The following is a 17,098-nucleotide window of genomic DNA, read 5'->3' as shown; positions in this document are numbered from 1 at the left end:
ATTAGAGAAAAAGGTGTGGTGTTTCAGGGTGGGTTCTTTTGCCTTACAGAAATGTAAAACTTTCAGTTCATGTTTATTGGAGTATGGTAAGACATGGAAAGCAGAACTTGGGTATCAGGCTCAGCAGGGTTTCTTATGATTTTTCTTTCATGTTTCCCTCCAGCTTAATCTCTCCTGAATCAAGAGAAATACCTTGGTATGCTTCCACATAACATCAGTGTTTTGGGCCATGATTAGTGCGCTTGATAGGCATCCTAAGTTCTTCACTAAATAATCATGAGTGACTAAAAAATATCCTTTTTTTTCTCTGCTATATTTCATATGCTGCTTGTCAGGGAAAGCTAAATAACTTTTGTCACTTTCAGCCTATTACAGTAAGCTTTCATTATTGTCCCGTATTGAATTCTAGGGTGCAATATTGTCATTGTTTCAGATTCTTCCTCTTGTCTGTGCAAGACAGCCTAAGATGCACGTGTCTGAACAACCTTTGTTAAAACAATCAATGACGTTCAAGATGATTTATAGAAAACAGTGGGTGATCCCTCTTTGTTGGAGCTTCTTTTGTAATTGTAAGGATGGCGCATCAGTGTGCTAGGGCAGTGGGTGGGCTGTAAAGAGCAAGGGAGCATATGGGGTGATTCATAGTGTACTGACAGGGGGTGATTTCAAGTGAGGCTCTTCCAAGTTTAATTTCAGAATGTAGAGAAACATTTTCTGCAAGTACAAACACTGTAGTGAGAATACGTGAAATATTTGTTATTGTACTTTTCATTTGAAGTATTAAACCAGCTGGAGACAGTTACTTGAGTTTGTTTCTGCTTTCCCTTCTCTTCGTATATGTGTTGCGTCATTTAACTTCCTGACCCTAATAATAAAGACCTTGGAAAAACTTTTGTGTATCAACAGACAGATGATGCAAAGCATAAGTACAGCCTTGGGAACATCTTTAATGTCTTCCTAGTGAAACCTGAACATAAAGGCTGATGTTTTTAACTGGCAGGATTTCAGTAGACTTGCATCACTGTTAGAACATAAGTATTTTTTTTCTGGCTGTTCTCTGCCAAGCGATGTAATGTGAAATGCTGTAATTTTTTTGTTGTGTTCGGCCCCGTCCCACCCTCCCCCCGCAAGGCAGGGAAGAAAAGCAAGCACTCATGGCACCTGCGTGCTGGTTTCAGCATTTTTTTGTGTGAAGGAGAGTGATGACAATAACCTCCAGTTCAGATGATGATACCCAGTTAATCATTATTTGTGAAAGCGTCCTGTATTAAAAATTCTATGCTTTCCTGACATAGTTTTCTATTGATTTGATAGCTGTTAAATTTGACTTCATCTCTCTATGCCCTGCTAGCATGTCTTGCATTGGAAGGCCTCTTTTTCCTCATTAGCTGCCTGTATCTTATTGTATTCTTTGTACTCTTTGCGAGCAAAAGGATTGTAATTTAGTTTATTATCCTTTCTAGCAATAAGTGATATCTAGTCAATTGTCAGATGATGTTTGACAAACTTAAGTAAATTTCCCCAGATGGCCTCTCAGATGTCTTTGAAGCTGTGTTGTCTTCTAGCACTGGACCCATAAATTATTTTTGGAGCAGAGTGACAAGAACTATTCAGTCAAGGTATAAGGAGACACATACCCAGTTTCTTTTTTACACAGAATACTTGTAGGGTTTTTACTGGAGAAAATATGTAACTTTTTCACATTTTCCTTAGGATGAATTTACATTAGGTGGTGACAATATTCTTCAGATGTCACTAGAAAATGACAATACAGAAAACTGAAAGATACAAGAAATTATGTAGTAGGGAATTATTTATTTATTTTTTTAACTCAAAGGCCATCGTCCTGTTCCAACCACTAATACTTAACTAAGAAGCTTTTTCTCAAATAAGCATCATATGAAATACAGTATTTAGTTACACTTCTAAAAACGTACATCCTAAACAAAGGCAGATTACTGTTGTCTCTTATCCCCATTCCGTATTGCTTTTTGGTTTGGTTGTTTGAATGTCAGTAAATAAATAGTTTTGCAGTTTCTAATTATTTAACATCATAAAGTAAATATCTTAATGTCAGCAGATAATTTGTAAAACTGGATAGGATAATGGGTAATTCAATGCAAGTATTCATCTAACTAGTTTTTAAGTAGGCCATGACAATCTCCAAAACCTTGACTGATTTCAGTATTTAAAAGTATTCCTCAGAGTATCTGTCTAATGATTGGATTTGAGACCTGTGTGGCTTTATTCTGTTAATGCCATTGATTCTGAGGGGTCTCTTCCTTATTATTTTTGAGCTGTCAGCAGTGTGACTTTCATCACCATAAACTAATGAAAAACAGTTCACTGATTTTTTTTTTTTTTTTATTATTATTAATGCACTAGAAGTTTTTATAATATCTCTTCATGTAGTTGAAAAGGACAACTGTTGCCAGCTATTTCAGCAATAAATATGATCAAATACTTGAATATATTGTTTGTGCATTTACAAGTTTAGCATTTGTCTGATATTTGAGAGCTAGAAGGAATTACTTTAAAAACTCAACTCTGTACTCGGAAATGGTGTATATACAGGCCTTTACAAAGGGTTAACATTAAGAGTATTTTAATCCTATGTGCTTATTACAGTGATTAAATGATTAATTATAAGAATGCATTATGTGTAATATATTTGTACATGTGGCAGTTCACTTTGTATGAATTACTCAAAATTCTGTTACATAGTCTCAGTCCTGGTGTGTAATCTGCAGGTGACTGATGGAGGAAACTGTCCACACAAAATCCCTGGAAGACCTTCTTCCCTCAGTCACTTGGTTTGAATCCAACCCTTTACACAAGGAGATGGTGACAGTGTCGTCCATGAATGGGTACAGAAAGGTATCTCTGCAGAGAAGGCAAGCTGGCAGAAGGATTAGAATATAATAAAAAAAAAAACCCAACAAAAGAAAAACCCAAGAAAAAGGGTCTGTGCAGGACTGGACATGTGACTTTTAAAACTCTTATGGATCTAAATGAGAGAACTTGCACCAGCAGTCAGTGTGTCTGGTCCTCATACTCGGAGCTCTTCTAGTTTTATATCTTTGGCTTCTTAATGTGAAAAAAAAAACCCAACACATCTGTATGCTCTATAGGAAAGCTGAAACCAGTTTTAAAGCACCGGGGCACTTAGTGTTTTCTTTTATGGGGTTAATGTTCTAAAATGGGAAAATAGTTCTTGTTTGAATTGAGATGTTTCTCTATCTAGAGTGGGTTCTTAGCTCCCACACTGGGAATTTCCTATTGAGCCAGGGGAGTGGGGGTGGGAAATAGAGCAACATTTATTTAAAATACAAATCTCTGCCCACCGTGCTTAAACAATCAAATACTGCTGTTCCTTTTTAAAAGGCTTATTGCATAATTGAAAGAATTACATACTTTTGTTTCTAACTATTGATCTGTTTCATTTAATGTAAAATGAGCTCACACAGCATTTGCACAACAGCCTGACTTGCATCATTGTGCTGAACAGCGTGCATTGCAGTGTTCCTTATCCTTAAAAATATACAGTAGGTATATGGTGGAGGTTTGCTTTTATTAAGGTCAGCCACTTGGGAGTTCTCAATTTGGTGAATCATGTAGGATGGTGCAGTGATTAGATGCCAAGTCACGATCCAGCGCTTTGAACTAATTTTACTTCCAGTGTGCTGCTTTTGAATTCAAAGCTCTTCTTACTGGCAGTGTTATGTTACAGACTGGGAAGGAGATCTCTTTTAGCTGTTCAGGTTTGTTCCTTGGGCTGGGCTTCTTGCAAGGGACTACTGCACCTTGTAGTGCAGGCTGCCTGGACCTGTGGGTGTGGTTCAGTGGCTTCTAGTTGGATCCCACCTGCTTCCCCAGTTGTTTAAGTAGATGACATGTATGCATACAGTTAAGTATAATCTGGTGCTTGATGCAGTCCTGAATCCAAAGTCGGCTTCTAAGAATGTGGGAACACAGAGTCAAAAGTCAGGTATTGCTCTGAGCACAGCAGACACTGCAGAGCCATCTGAGCAAGCTTTATGGTGCACCAGTTCTGGATGCAGCCTTTCCTGCAGTAGTTTTTAAAGGTAATTGAGAACAACTTGCATACATTAATGCTTAGACACTTTGAAGAAAATTATACCTGAAGAAACTTGCACAGTGCTGAGCTAAAATTAGAGCTCTGTTCAAACCTGGAGATTAGTTTTTTGTTATGTGTTTGTTCCTATTTTGAGTTATTTTAATTCATACGGGCACAGTGATATAAAATTGAAATACATTTAACTTGTAACAACTGATCATGTCTCACCCTTTATTGTTAAGGGAGGGATTGTTAGTGCTATCTGTTTTTAAAGGTGTTTGACACTAGTTTTTGCTGCAACCCAGATTTATTTGAAAAAATTCAGCCAAAGTAATTCAGTCACTTTTGGAGATAATAACAGGGTAGAAGTTCTACCTTTTTTCTTTTTTTTTTAGTCAGCTTTTGTTTAGAAACCTTTTCCTTTCTTTCAAAGATCTCTATTTTGCAATATCTGTAAACATTTATTTATTACTGTTAGAGTTAAAGAGCCTTCAATAAATTTCAGCTTGTCCATTTTCAGTAGCAATGCATAAGCTGTAACAAATATTGTACCTACACTGAATGTATCCCAGATCATACCTGCAGGTGTCTGAAAAACCTTTCTTTGTAATTATAGTAATAAGCCATTGGGGGCTGGCCAAGTCTGGGGGTTGGCGTAAGAACCAGTGGTTTAGGGGGAAAAGGAAGTTTTCCCTTTGGTTAATAGTGTTGATTGTCAGTAATTTAGAGGGATGAATGGCTGGTAATGTGGAGGAGCAAGGAGGGTCAGCAAGAGGGAGAATGGATATGCCCAGAGTCTGTGAGGCGCTGTGGAGCTGATGAAACGGGCTGGGAATTGCTGGGCAAGAAGGGGATCCTGCAGGCGGGGTGAGGTGGCTGACTCAGCACTGGTAAGGGATACAGCCTTTTGTGGCCTGGCCGCTTCCACACCAAGTGGCATTTGGTGTTGCATCTTCTCCAACTCCTGCATGGTGATCTGTGCCTTAAATCAGTTGATGGTTTTGAAAGCTTCAGTTCAAAGTGTCTGTTATAATACCAGGATTCTGATGCAGCTCAGCAGGATGTTCTGGTTTTTATAGTATGGCCTTGGTTATTTATGTTCTGTGTCCTGGGGCACATAAGAGCGTGTATGTGACAGGAGCTGCCTAGGATGGTGTTGGAGCATTGTTGAATGAAATAGAAGTAGTGCTGTCTTATGAATGCTGTCCATTGCCAACAGCCCCCAAGTGAGATGGTATTTTAGAAAACTAGCTGAAGGGACCAAACGGTATGGATGGTGGAGAAGCTTAGTGCTTATCCTCCTGCAGATACCTTTTTGTGAGCAGTACACATGTGTTCGATGTGACAGATTTGGCAAAGATACTAGGCCTGTGGAGTTGGGGGATGGGGGGAAGAGGATTGGCCTAAAGGACTGGAAGCTTGTGCACGTGGATTGGACATGTGCAAGCATTGAACAAGCACGTGGATTTGGAGGACGGAAAGGATGAGTGGGGTAGGTAAGAGTAAGAGATGGGAACAGAGGAGCTACCAGGAGAAACCTAAAGAACTGGAAAAGCTGAAGCTTGATCAGCAGAGAGCATGAGACAAGGCTAAGAGGAGATGGGACACAGATGTACAAAAAGTTCATCTAGGCTGAAATGTGCTTCTCAACAGTATCTGTTACAGAGCTTCAAAGGCTGCCCCAAAATTTTGGGGTCATCTTTCTACTGCTGTGTAATCCACTGCAAAAGCCTAAGTTGTCTCTTTCACTGGTGGTGTTTTGCAAAGAGAAGTTCATTTTTTGATGTTTGCTCTCTTTAGATCACTTGTGCAGAGGTAAGGTCATTATTTAGATCACTTGTAACAGACCTGAAGTTCCCAACTCTGCTTTTAAGCTATGTCATTATTTATAATGATGCCATCTGATAGAATTTCTGTCTCCAGAAATTTCTCTGAGAATCTAGTATGAAGGTTTTATTGAAAGAAATCAGAAAACCTCCAAAATAAAGCATGCAGCAGAAACATTAGAATAAATCTGCAAGTGTGATAGAGCTTTAGTCTCATAATACATGTGCATTATAATTGTCACGTGATAAGGCATGCTGAAGTTGATGTAGTAAATCATCTGCTTATATAAGGGGCAGGGATGAAATTGCTGCTGGAAAATTTGCTTTAATCATTGATATGGGTACAGAGATCAGATTAATGATAACAGTTTATCCTGCCATATGCTGTTCATGAAATGTATATGGAATTGTATGGTCGTGCACATAGGAGGAACTGACAGACACTCCCTGAGTGTTAAATATCAAAATTTTCTGGAGAACATGCCCACCCCCTCACCCACACCTCCTGGCCATTCCCTAGGAATGAATTCTCTATTGCTTCCAGCATGGACGACTTGACTCCTCTATTTTCAGATACCTACTGATAGTCTTAAGGGTCTTTTTCTTACTCTTGCCTCCCAGAGTTAATGTTTTGCAGCACTGTTGAACCCCCAGCTTCCAGGCTTAGTGACAGCACCATCATTGTGGTGCTGGCGGATGCTCTGTCAGCTCTTTCCCTGCCAGTCAGTGGGGATTTGCAGCACACAAAACCCCAGTTCCCGCTGCCCTTCGGGAAAGCGCACAGCTTGACAGCTTTAATCACCTGCCAGCTCACAAAAACACGTTGGGTTTTCCAACCTTGTAGCCAAGATCAAAATCATCTCTAGTGGAAGTTTGGTTTTGTTAGTGTTCCTTGCCCCTCCTGTTGGGGCAAAAGCAATCCCTAGGAGTTGTAAGGGAAGAAGTATGGTGGTTATTTTCTTGGTTAAGTTTTGCTGCTTATTAGAGAAGCCAGGTGGTTTGTGTAGATTGCTCACCTTCTCAACAGGTGGTGAAAATTAATTTGATGCCCTGTAGCTTTGACAGGTGTTATCAATGTATGTACTTGGTGCAAAATGAAAATATCTTACTGTCGTTTTACACAGACAGTACTGCAGACTGTTGTTATTAGTCAGTCGGGCTCTTTTTTCAGCATTGCCGTACCCAGGTGCCTGAAGTAGCTGCATAAATCCAGATGCATTTGTTGCCTCTGCTACATTCTTTTTCTTTTTACGTATTCTGCAGTGATTTCAGTGAATGCAGCAGAGTTTGAGTGGGAGGCTGATTTGGACAGTCAGATATGTTTAGCAGAAAGCACTCCTAACACAGGTACATTACAGTGTTTGCCAAAACAGGGGTATGATGTATACATGGAGGTTCTGGCCACTGCTGATACTGCGTGGTTTGAACAGTGTATTGGGGACTGGGATCAGAAGAATTGGGCTGGGGAGAGGGTGCAGAGTCCTCGTAGCTGCCGAGTGGGAGGGAGACAAAAAGCAGAACCAGATAAGCCTAGCAGGACCACGCAGAATAGAGTGAAGGACTAGTATCTATTACCGGGATCTTGTCGTTGCCTAAGCTTTTTGTCTTTTGAAGCTTGTGTAATTGTTATACCGGAGTATACCATCTGATGCTGCTCTGTAGTCCTCAGTCATTTCAGCTCTCAATAGGATGTGTAAAATAAGAGCTGCCATTTGACTGTGCCGTGTTAAATGGTGATTTGAAGCTTGTACAATACTCTCTAAAATAGTCTTATATTTAAATCTATATTAAAAAGATTTTTTTTATTTGCATTTTCCAAATAATTGAAGGCTCTTACACTTTATACGTGCACATTTGAATTTTATTAACTTCCATATTAACACAGGAGGGATGAGGGAACATATAGTTTCTTCAGCTGACAGATACTGTTGCTCTGCTGTTTGATGTCACCTAAATTAATTTAAGTTCATCATTGTTTATCTGGTTAAATTGAAAAGGTCAGACCTTTTTAAGGCAGGAAAAATAATAGGAGCTTTTTTAACAGAACTGCCCTTAGCATAAGGTTTCAGTGTTCTCATTCAGTTTGAACAGAATGATGTTCTTAATTATCAAAAGCTGTCATTATTTTCTCGAGATTTTTTTTTCTAGAAAATGTGTTGATTTTGATTGACACTTTATTTTTTTTTAAAATGTAGGTATGTTCATTGAGTTGGTAGTGTTGTAACTTGTGAAGGCACAATTCTTCAAGTGTCCCCAGGAACTGGAAACTGAAAGTTTTGCACTGCATGCTTTAAACTTGAATCTGTACCTCAAAAAAGTTCAGATGCTCTTTAATGGATTCTTTTTATTTTGATAAAATAGACATCTTTTAAGTGTTTAAAGTCAAAATAACATTAAACAATAATAATAGCACAGCTTTAACTTGCTGTGTGTTTTAAAAGCTATCTCAGTACTTCAAAGTGTGTTGGTAGCACTTAGTGTTAACCTCAATCGATGTATGCCTATATATCCTTCTAAAGAACCTGCAGTGGCTATTTTTTTCGTACACGTTTTTTCCCCCCTTCCTTTAACCTGTTTGAATGCCAGTTGGATTTGGCTTTTTCAATGGCATCTTAATCTCTTGCTGTTTGTAGTATTTTGAGAGTAAAAGTATGTTTTTAAAATTGTTTGCTACTTGTGGTCCTTGCCTGAATAGTATTACTTTTCTGATAAGGGAGAACCGTGCATGCATACCAGCACTGTCTGTGTTGATGGATTATCCTAGACAGACTACAACACTGTAGCAGGGGCACAAAAAGTAATCTGATTTGCACATGGAACACAGTTCCACAGCAACGTTGGCATGAAATACACTTTGGATTTTATTTACTGCATTAATATAGTATGTCTTTAAGTCCCCAGTCTTTGCTTTTACATAGTAATCCTTCAGTCATTTATTGCTTTTCTGTTCTTCATAATAAACTTTAGTGTTCTTTAAAGAAAAATGAAATAGTAGCTAAAATAATATTTAAATTGGTTGGTTTTAAGTTTAAGTCTAGTTTCAAACAAACCCCCCTAACACTTCGCTAAATGGAAACTGATCTTTCTTTCTGTATTTATAGAAAAGAATTACTAAAAGCATGTTTTACAAGTCAGGGGTGGCCTACTTGAATAATGTCTCATTTAAGATCAAAAAGAAATGTTTTAAATTTTTTGAGGCTAATTCATTATCTGTAACAGGCTATGTTTGCTAAGGTAGTTTCCAAATATGTTTTGCAGAACTCCAGTAAGACTTGGGATTGTCATAACTTGGCATTTCACTGATAACGAGGTAGCATCTTTCTATCAGGGTATGCTTTCAGGAAGGTATATATTGATATCCACAGACCATAACGTGTAACTAAAGTAAACATCTATGATTAAATTTCCAAGATTGACTTTTCCAGTATGTAAGGAAGTTACAGAAAGACATGAAGGTTGTTGGGAAGAAGGGCAAATGTAACTCATTGGAACTGGGGTTTTATTAGTTTGGAGAGGTGTTCAGTACAGACAGAAAAGTAAATTAGGAAACTATGTGATGAGTGGATGTTACAGCTTTAATGGGGTGTTCACCGATATCTCCTATACCATGATTTTCTTTATGTCAAAATAACGAGCGTTACTAGTATACTGCATAAAACAACATCGATTTTAGTCATGTCCTTAGAAGTCCCTCACTTTCTAAGATCACATTTGATTACTATATATGTTGTAAACTCACTGAACTTTGAGTCTTCAGGCTGCATTTGTTACATGCATGTGTTATCTGCGCTTCTGGAGGGGAACACAGCACATTTCTGTTACCTCAGCCACCTGCTGGAAACACATTGATTTCCTGGCCATAGCCATTTGGAATCCAGCACTGCAGGCTCTTGTTGCAAGTGAAAACCCATCCTAGGGATGGAGATCTCCACCAAGTTTTTAAAACAGGTGGCTATTTTACAGTTCTATATGAGGCGTACAATTTGGTAAGCAAAAAATGCTTGACATGGATTATATTTAAATATAGAAATTATATGTAAATTATATTCTTCCTCCCTCTCGAGTTGAAAAGTAAAGTAATTTCAGTCCCCCACAATAACACCTTTGGAGTTGTGTCATATGATTCTGATGAAAGGAGGAGACTGTTATTGCGGAGGGACTACCTGGCCTGAGGACTTAATCCAATGATCTGTTCCTGTTCGTGTCAGAGTTACAGCTGTGTCATTTTTCCAGCTGCTCCAGTTCTGTGTCTGCAGCACCTGTAGCTGAGGCTGATCAAAACCAGACTTGCTGTACAGAAGGCAGACAGTAAATAACTGAACTGGACGGTTGGCAACTCCAGCCTCCTAGGTGCAGAAATGGTTCCAAACACCTTTCTTCTCAAGCTGCTAGGAGAGGTGAGGTGCATCAGCTGTTCAGCAGGCTGTTTGATACCAGCAAAACAGGCTTCTGCAATGGTCAGGTTACTTATGGAGACGTCTAGGCTTTTTTTTTTTTTTTTTTTTTTTTTTAAAGCATTTAGTAAGTCATTGGACAAATGGGTAAAGTAAAGAAAAAACTGTACAGGGCACAAGTTTTCTGGGATTTATCACTGCTTAAAAACCCCATTTTTGTATGTATGTGTGAATATTTTTTTCTCTTGCTGTACAGAACACAAAATCAAGCAGTGCATGCAAATAAAAAACTGAGCCTGCTGTGAATTTGGCTATAATGAATCTAATGTTAACTATTTTAATAAAAATTCCATACTTAAATATTTTGATAATGACTTTATGTCTACATTAATCATACCCTCCTTTTTGGGGTTTTTGGGTACCCCATACATCCTACTACTTTTTTTTCCTCCATTGCTAGTATTTGCATACTGCATTTTCTTGCTGAAACTCTTTTGAGTGTGCAATTTTATTGTTCAGTTCACCGCTATTGCCATGTAGTTTTACTGTCTTTAAATAAAATACAAATCGTTCTATTTTCTGTTGTTGCAGAGGGGAAGAAGCCATTATGCTTTTGTGGCTACTGCTTAACAGTTTCAGTGGCTATCCCAAAAATTAAATATTTACTTTATTCATGAAGCACAATTTCAGAGAAGTTAGCTGCTACACTAAGTCATTTGAGAACTTACAAAATATTAATGACATATAGTCTTTGAGCAGATGTGGATAGTACATTGAGAGACAGTACTTAGAAACTGGGAGTATAATTACAAAGAAAAACATCAAATATCCTCTTCCCATAAGTAATACCAAATTATTCAAATGTATTTAAAATCAAATGCATTTCTGACTAGACTGCAGGAACAAATGGTTTAAAGCTTTTGGGTTTTTTTTTTACACCTCCAGGTCAACAGTTGAAATTCCTTCCAGATCAGTAGTCATCAAAATTAATTTACCTATCAGATGATTGACAAAAATTTTTAGAATTTAGACCTTAAATTCTTAATCATACAGTATTAAAGGGCTCTGTCATAGTGAAATACTTGCAATGTTTTAAAAACTTAAACTTGAAGGCAGTTTTGTGTGTGATTAGCATAGAGGTTAATTGTTTAGCCTCAAAAATAGAAACCAGGTTTGAAGTGAAAGGTCATGGAAGATGATGCCTAGAGATGTATTTCTCTACAATGTGCAACTTTTTCCTTTTAAATGGGCAAATATATCAGAACAGCAAAATGAGGGCTTTCTACATTCCATTAACTCTGCCGAGTCTGGGTGTGCACATATGCACACAGGTACCATGTGTAGCTGCTCAGTTTATAATGCCCCCCTTTCCCACTTTGTACTGTACCAATTACTAATGTAGTTGGTGCCTTGAGGGCCCTACTGTGAGGCCAGCAGCATGTAGCTATGAAGAGCTGTGCTTTATTTACCGCTGGGTGCTGTTTTTTTGAATGAAGCTCTTAAGTTGAAATTTATTGGGAGAATTATTACAGGTTTGTGCCATTTTTGACAGACAGCCATGATGTTGCAATACTTCCTGGAGGAGAGACTGGAGGTAAAATACATCCTTTTTCAAAGTAGATTCAAGCCCACATATTTTACCTCTGAGGAAAACCTTTATTTGTCATGTTTTAGGATCTCTGGACAGCAAGGACAAAGGGGCAGAAACGAGAGCCTTTTTTTTACTGGAGTATGTTCCTCAGATGTGATCTGCAGGGGGAAGAGAGTATCTTCTCTGTCTCTCTTCCGAAGCTGTGCCACTGAGGACAAAATGCTGAAGTGGGTGAACCACAGCAGTCCTGCTCTGTGTAAAGGAGAAAGTGCTGTCATACAGCACTTTGGCTGTCATCTTAAAGATAATCACAGCTGTACCAGTGCTTTGGGGAGCCTGGTCCTTTTACATGCTAGGCATGCTCTATGTGTACTTACTGAAAACAACCCTTTAGGAGTTTCAGGTGACTAGATTTAGTTTCCCATTTTCCCTGAGGCTTGATTCCATTCAATCTTTTTTTTTTTTTTTTAATGTAGTTGATGTAAATTCATTTAGGCTACGGACTAGATGTGTTTAGGAGACTTTTTGTTTCAGTAACTTCTTCACTTATCAACAGGCAGCGCAGCATCAGCAAATCTGTTTTCTTCCTGAAGCTGGTTTTCTAGCTGCTGATAAATCTCATCCTCAGGTTAGGAAGTGTACATCTGTCTACGCTTTAAATTGAGTCTCTCTAACCCATGTATTTAAACTGCTTTAGGCATCCAGCAGTCAAGGACACTCATTGTGCATAAAGACGAAGGGCAAAGCATTTGTTCCTTTATGGAAAAGGATGGAGAACAGTACTAGAGAAAACCTTAGTATACTTAAAGTTAATGCTGTGAATCTTATTATGGAACATCCTCGTCAAAAAGTAACATGAAAGCAGAAAGTACATGTACTTGAATCTATGGCAATACTAAGCTGTATGTGCTATAACTAGTAAAATAATAAAGTGAATGAACCTTGAGTTATTTGAAGAGGACTCTTCTCAGTCTGCTGTGCTGGAGTTACTTCTGGGAAACCTCACTATCCTTGACAACTCCTCTGTGTGATAAACAGCTTATATGCCTTAGGTGTGCGAACAGTCTCTCTCTGTAAGAGGTTCAGAAAAACTGAACCAGTATGAGTCTGTATCCCCAAAGTGTTCGAGAAGAGATTTTCTGTAGCTGGTGGCCAGCCAGCTTTGGCTGGTACAGTGAATATCAAGCAAATGTAGAAAGGAGACAGAGAAGTCTTAAGAATCATAGTCAGGATGTACATGCTACAGTAATTTTGAAATAAAGATAATAGGTTATTCAGGTCTAGTTTAAAATTATTTAAATATACTTTGCCTACCGTAAACTGTTGGTGACTAGTAAGAAATAACTGGCTATATTCTGGTATAGAGCATCCTTATGTATGTTTTTAGGAAAAAACCAAAAAGAACAAATTATTACTGAGGAGGTGACAGCAATGAGTTTAATTCAAGTAAGTCCATGAAATTTCAGTGGTAACAGCTAAACATCAGTGGAAGTGGTTATGATGATGTTTTAAAGTAAATAGATTTCAAAATCCTCAGAGGATCATGATCTTCACGATTTTCACCTCATAATAGTGCTTAACATATTAGATACTCTTCAAAATTCACCTCTGAGCCCAACTATTCGGAATGATTTTTTGGGAGGAGGATACACAGTTGACAGTGAACAGTCATCTTATATATCCTGATACGTCTGTGAAAGCTGTGTTTTTGAATGTCACCCGCACTTTAAAGTCTTTTCAGACTCCTTTATCCTGGAGGCATTTTTCGTAAAGAAACTGCAAACTATATAGATTTTACTTCTGCACTCGAAATTATGATTACAGAAGACTTTGCTGGTGAAGTAAAGGAAATTGAAGCTGGAAAATGGAAAAGAAAAAATTCAGTTTGCATATGCAAAAAATGTGAAAAATAATGATAGATTGCTTTACCAAAGCATGTGCAAGGAATAAAGCTAAATCAAGGCTATGCATTCCCTGAAGTCCTGTGTAGGAAACTGAATTATTTTCCTTCTTGCTTTTCAAATAAACAAACAGTAATAGTAGTAATAATAAATAAACATCTTCCAGCCTGCCTAGTCTTGGTCCTTGTGTGATCATCAAAATCAAATACTGGCCTAGCCAGGCAGACATGGCAGAAGCCCTAGTGAAGGTAATGATATACCCAAGCATACTTTTCAATACGTAAGTCTTTACTCTAAAAAGAATAATGTTTACATGTCTTCAGTTATAATTTTTAGGCATATGGGAGCCTTAAAAACGTTTGGTGTCTGAGCCAACAGGTGAAACAGTACTATGACTGTGAGCCTGCTGTCTTCTTCACTGTGGTGGCCTAACTGCGTAAGCATCTTTTTATCTTGGGTCTTCTGTGCCTGGGCTCTGGCTAATTGTGAGCCATGCTGTCTTTCTAGAGGTACAGATCCCATACCTGTTTGCACAGTCTGACCTACCATAGTCTGAGGCCAGCATCTGGGGTTAAGATCTATAAGAATGTTAGCTGCTGAGCTGCCTGAAGATCTCAGCTGAATGTAACACTAACTAAATTTTGATGCAAGTATAGTTTTTGACCTTAGAAAGCATAGATAATTTGTGGCTTTTCCTGACTATTACCGTATGTCTGGAAAGAGTTGAGGACGTTTTGAAAAGCCAAAAATGTGTGGAAAAAAAAAGAGATAGATGAATAGTCAGTATTATCAGGCAATTGCTATATATTTTTCAGAATCTGATTTTCATCTTTTCTAATGAGCAGATCTCAAAGTAAGGATTTGTGCCCTGTATGTGCATATCACAGTTATTTTCAGCTTGAACAGTTCAATAGCTTAAAAAGTAGTTTTGTTAATGTGTAAATTGTGCAGTAAGACATTCCTAATTGTTATATTAGTTTAAAGGCATCCAGAGCCTAAAACAGTAAGAAGATGTAAAACAAGATGCCACAGGTAATATTATGATTACAAAAAAAAAAAAAAAAGCATATCTCGTTGAACATTTTTGGGGCAGATATGATCATTCTTATTGAAGAAAAAAATAGCTGCTATGACTAAAAACCTCCTAATAAAAAAGTGTTGGGAGGTAAGAGAACTAGTTCAAAGGCTTCTTTTTAAGTCTCCATTACAGAGAGTCTGTATTATTACGGTAGCTGTTGTCTGACAGTCAACTGACAGATGTTGCTATGGGTTTTGAGCTGTCCATTAAATATAGCACCTCCATTTTTTTAATGTTTTGAGTAGCCCACTGAGTAGCTACTGGCTGAAAAGTGGAAGTCACAGTGGGAAGCTGAAGGGGAATGGGCTTCTGGAGCATTTAGTGTTTAATGGATCTATGGCTGTAGTGAAGCAGTGTGCAGAAATAATTCTGATTAGGCTTGGTCAATCAGATGACAAAATGAGCCTTGCCCCTCCATTATTCAGCTCTAAAATTCAGAGAACAATTTCTGTTTAAACACAGTTGAACACAAAAAATCTGTTCAATTGGTTATATTTTAGCTGATTTCTTGATGTAATATGCTGTCAAATGTGGAGGGGAGCGAATGGTTAAGCTCCTGTATTGCAAGGTTGCCATTTTCATCTACAACTTCATTTTGGAAGGAATGATCAAAACCACAAAAATAGTGGTTTGGAGAAATAAGTTTTTACAAGAATTAAATGTTACTAAATACAAATAATAGATTAATATTGTGCCACATTTGTGGCATGATAAGTAGCATATTATTTACATTTTCATCTCAACTGTAGTCATTAGAATATACAGTTGTAAATGTGTATTAAAGAGCAATAACTTTAAATGGCAGAGGTTTTGCCTAATCAACACTGCATTATTTGTTGATAAATCTTCACATAAAAAATAAATCACCTTTAATTGTAACTTGTAATCTTCCAAGATTTTTAGCCTTCCCAGCTAAGTCCTTTGCAGCTCTAGAAGCATGGCACATACATGAAGTGGGAGCTCAGTTAAGTTCCTGTGGTTCTGTTTCAGAAAGTTTAAGAGGTCAGGTGGACGCTGTCACTATTCAACCTCACTGACAGTCTGCTTCAAAGTAGATTCTTAAATAGAAATTGTCCTTTTGTGAAGAGCAGCATTGTTCTAATAAGCCTTGAGAACAGAATAGGTTTCAAAGGAGCAGATGAAGTTTATTGTTCTGAACTAATGCTGGTGCTAATAAATGCTGACAGAATTCTTACTGCTACCTACAAAAAGATGCAAATCCCCTAAAGTTAGAAATGTTTTAACTGGACTTAAAAAAACTATAATAATCTGGATTTATGGCAGAACAGACATAAAAAGTTTTAAATAGTGATTCTTTCTTTAGGAGCTGAAAAAAAGTCACTGTTCTGTACCTGTGTTGCTTCAAGGTAGTTCCCTGGAAAGCAGAGGTGGTCCACAGGTTTATGTGGTGTGTGAAATCGGTGGCTTTAGTACAGCAGGCAATTCGGAAATGTTTTCATTTATTTCTTGGTGCACTTAAATATTTATTTTCTTGTACGGGAGTTTCACCACTCAGCATAAATAGTAGATTTTGCAATAATCTGCCTCGCAGACACTGTCAATGGAGACCAGAGGATTGCCCTGCTGGCAAGTCATCAGTGAACATAAAGGAAAAACGAAACTAGAGCCCTAAGTTAAGAGGCAAGTCACAGGTAGTTGTGTAGGGGGAAATTGTGGGTAAGGTAAGATCTGGACAAAAATATTTGTTGATTTGAGTGACTGCATTGTTTATGCACTGTGTATAATGAAAAGAAACTGTATACTTTTTTCTTTTTGTTGGTAGAAGGCAATTACTCTTAAACAAACAAATCAAAAACCACCCTAATAGAGTGAGCATCGTTTTACTAAAAGGTTCGGGCAGCTAAGCAGATTTAGCTCTGCTTTTAAATAAATACAGGGAAATGTTTAACCCCTATTGTATGGCCACAAAGCCTGTGCTGATCACATAGAAGCTTGGGAGGGCCGAGGACAAAGCAACGGGCTGCTGGAAACGGTTCCTCTTCTGTGTGCTTCTGCACACAGTCCTGCAACAGCAGGGCTTAGCAGCAGAGTTTGTCAAGATTACAACATGAAGGGGACCATGGTACAAACTCTTACCTCTCACTAAAAAAGAAAGGGGAAAAACGACCAAAAAGGGAAGACGACTAAGAGGACTCTGTAGCTCTATGCATAAGGTAATGGTTGATTTCACTTTTCTATTCTGATTCTTCTCAATCACTTCCATATTTGA

At 38.0% G+C, this 17,098-nt stretch overlaps 1 protein-coding gene across 20 annotated transcripts in view; it reads left to right on the top strand.

The window, feature by feature from the left end:
* The window catches only part of NRCAM (neuronal cell adhesion molecule), a 166,117-nt gene that overhangs the window by 31,419 nt on the left and 117,600 nt on the right, over nt 1-17,098 (top strand). Inside the window, exon 1 of one of the 20 annotated variants that reach the window (XM_056341513.1) lies at nt 16,822-17,042. The exons of the other annotated variants lie outside the window; for them this stretch is intronic. The gene's annotated coding sequence lies outside the window, so the exon portion shown is untranslated. Of the gene's footprint in view, nt 1-16,821; nt 17,043-17,098 lie in introns of those variants that run through there. 20 annotated transcript variants of the gene reach the window in all.

This window comes from Falco biarmicus, chromosome 5 (assembly GCF_023638135.1).
Source record: "Falco biarmicus isolate bFalBia1 chromosome 5, bFalBia1.pri, whole genome shotgun sequence".
Classification (NCBI taxonomy): Eukaryota; Metazoa; Chordata; class Aves; order Falconiformes; family Falconidae; genus Falco; species Falco biarmicus.
Note: the sequence above shows the minus strand (reverse complement) of the source record. Positions and strands in the feature narration are given on the sequence as shown.